The sequence below is a fragment of the Psammomys obesus genome, unplaced genomic scaffold (assembly GCF_907164565.1).
Source record: "Psammomys obesus unplaced genomic scaffold, mPsaObe1.curated_primary_1811, whole genome shotgun sequence".
Lineage (NCBI taxonomy): Eukaryota > Metazoa > Chordata > Mammalia > Rodentia > Muridae > Psammomys > Psammomys obesus.
This window is the reverse complement of record NW_026585894.1, coordinates 306,768-309,904: the sequence shown is the minus strand read 5'-3', so window position 1 is coordinate 309,904 and position 3,137 is coordinate 306,768. Positions and strand designations below refer to the sequence as shown.

At 44.9% G+C, this 3,137-nt stretch overlaps 1 pseudogene; it reads right to left on the bottom strand.

Annotated features, from left to right (window-relative positions):
- Positions 1-389: 389 nt before the first annotated feature.
- Positions 390-2,054, bottom strand: LOC129670912 (protein TANC2-like; annotated as a pseudogene).
- Between the last annotated feature and the right edge of the window lie 1,083 nt (positions 2,055-3,137).

The window sequence follows — 3,137 nt, the reverse complement described above, 5'->3', positions numbered from 1 at the left end:
ATAATTTATTTTCTGCCTGGCTTAATATCACCATCAAAATCTGAAACTAGCTTTCTAATGAATAAGCATGAAGGCTGAGAAGCATGCCCACAAACATAGTTATCACAACAAGGTCTGGTGAACAACAGGCCCACAGAGACATAAAAACCCATCACTGTCAGAGCTTTAGTCTTTTGATGAGTCACAGTGTGAAGAACAGGCAATACACAGCTAAAATTGAGAAGCAAAAAAAAAAAAAAAAAAAAAAAAAACAAAACAAAACAAAACAAACAAAAAAACTTCCTCTGTGGGACATGTTAAATGAAGAACATTTTCCACGGCTTTCAATATCCATTCTCTATGCAATAAGTTTAAAACAAGCTCAGAGTTACCTATCATAGATCTATATCTTACCTGGGATCACAGAGAAATTTGGTTTTCTCTCCTTCTTTCCTGATAAGCCATTCTCGAAAAGAGGGGTGCACAAACATTCGAGTCATGTCTCTGCGCTTGATTAGGAACATGGAGCAGTTCTTTATCCTTTGTTGAAAGCCATCTCATTCTAGTGCGCCTTCAATGCTCCCAGCATTAATGGCCTGGAAGATATGCTCATCAGTAAGTGGGCAGAAGGCCACTACCACACTCAGCCAAAGTAAAACTGAGTTAGGAACTTAATATTGCACTGCAGTAAATAAAACTCAGAGAGTGAAACTGGAACCATTTTGTAGCTAGAGCTCTTTAGCACTAGATAGCCTTTCACTATGAGGTCAAATATGAGTTTCAGGTATAGATATGACCCTTGTCTCAGGGTCTTGAGGTGAGAACTGAGCTTGCCAAATGTAGTATTGTCCATCGCATCATTAAGTGAGATGTTTTTCTGGATCTCTGAGCTGCTGTGAATCCAGTGCAGGATATATGCCTGCGGGTCCTGGTCTATGGCTTTATTCTCCTCTAGTCGAGCCAAAAAAAAAAAAAAAAAAAAGAAAAAATCCTGTAAACCGGTCCTAACTGTTACAATTAGCCGAGAAGGAAAATTTGACTCAGAAATTATACAATTGGATCCCCATAATCCGGTTTGTGAAATTCTGCTTCATTTAGTCCATCAATTAAAATGATGAAATCTTTATCTGAGATTTTTTTCTCTTTGTGGTGGTTCTCCAGGGGTTCTAGGACTCCCTTCCGGAAGGAGGCCATGGGGACTTGAACACAAGACCAAAGACTAAGCATGCTCTGCAGGTGAGGCTCCTGAAGAAGCTGTTCCCGGTAAACTGTCAGCTGAGGTGAACCGCAGAGCCAGGCAACAACATTGTGGACAAATTCTGGTACCATTCAGGTGTAGGCATTTTCTGCTTGAAAATAGTGATAGGCAACCACCTGTTAGCCAAGTTTTTGCATGGCTTCCTCTTGCTGCCTTTCTGGAGTTGCATTTCTGGAGTTCCTGGGCAGTTTCCATTGGTAATAGATGAATAGGCTGAAAGTGCTTGGGTGAGTGGTAGCGCTCTGTTGGCATCCACATGTTTGGGGGAATCATGTGGGCTCTCAGAGGCGATATGTCTCATCCGTGTACCATGGCAACTGAGGGTCACCAGTCTGGAGATGATGGCAGTTTTGACGAATCCTATGTTCCCCCAAATCACTACTCCTTGGTTCACATTGTCATTTGAACTCTGAAGCTTAACATCGATCTCATGGAATACCCAATCTTGGCCAACAAACACTGACTCTGTAGTAATGCTGGGCACTTCAAAGAGTAGTGGATTCAGGGAGCTATCGGAAGGTCTATAAGGTTTGAAATGAACTCTTAGATCCTGCTGTGTGCGAGCACCAGCCATGCTCTGGCTTGGCATTCGGAAAGAAATTCTCAAAGGAGTTTATCTCTGCTTATCCAAGTAGGCCAGATCCTCCAGGTGGGTAGAGCTTGTGGCTGCTACAGAATTTGGCCAAGGTATGAGATACAAAGGAATAGACTGTATTGACTGTGATAAAACAGTTTTCAAATTCCTCTCTGGGATCTTATTTAGACTGAACGTGGAGGCAGTCATGTTTTCATCCATGCGATACAGACAGGAGTCCATGTCAGATTTTTGAGACTGCCATAGTTTTAGGTTTCCTCCAGATCCTGATTCTTTCCCCTTACTACTTTCCCCAACATATTTTGTATGCTCCATATTTTAAGAATAATTTGTTAATGTAGCAGTTAACTTCTTCATGCGTTGGAGCTGAACACTAATAGACTGATGTGTGAGTAAGGGCAAGGATGGAAGAGAGTGAGACACGCCCTCCATAATCCGAATGTGCTGCATATCTTCAGTCACTGGAAGTGCTGGGACAGCATAGTCTGGCTAAAAGCACAGTCGCTTTCGGTGGAGATGCCACTTTGCCCAGAGCGGCTTTGGCGAGAATCTACACTGGACTGTCTTTAGTCTGGTGGTTCCTCGCTTCATCCATCACTTGACCTGTTTTTCCGACTTGATTTTCCACTAGTCAGAATCATCTTGAGACTATCCAGAAACATGGTTGTGCTCTTTTAATATAAAACTGCTGCTCTCAGGGGCTTGGCACACCTCGGGGGTCAAGCCCGCATGCCCATTGTCTCTGGTGAGGACCACGCAGGCCGCAGAAGCCCCTATGGAGGATACGTGCCTGAGTTGAGCTAGGCGGGGCCTTGGGGCCGTTGAGTGCTGGCAGCCCATGCCAGTCCTACTGTCAGCAGCTGTGTGCAGGGGCAGGCTCCCCTCTTAGCCAGCTTCTAGCTCTGCCTTGTGCTTGGCTGTGAGCCTGAGGAGGTTGAGAACAAGGGCGGGCAGCCCTAGGAGGAGCTCAGGGTGGTGGAGGGGGCACAGACCTCTGCCCCCTGGGTCCCTTGCAAAGGGCCAACACTGCAGGCAGTGCTGGGCAGGCAGATGGCTCGAAGCATCTGTGGACTGTGGGCCCCACTTGAACAGAAGCTCCCAGAAACCCACACCAGGACGGTTGCTCTCTTAGAACAATTGTTTTAACTGGTTTCTTTAATAAAACTAATGCAGGGTTACATATCAATATTGAATGAGTAAGGCTATTAAATTCATAGCAAACAGGACTGTGCTGGCTAACTTTATGTCAACTTGACACAGGCTAGAGTCACCTGATAAAAGGGGACCCCAACTGAGAAAAATCCT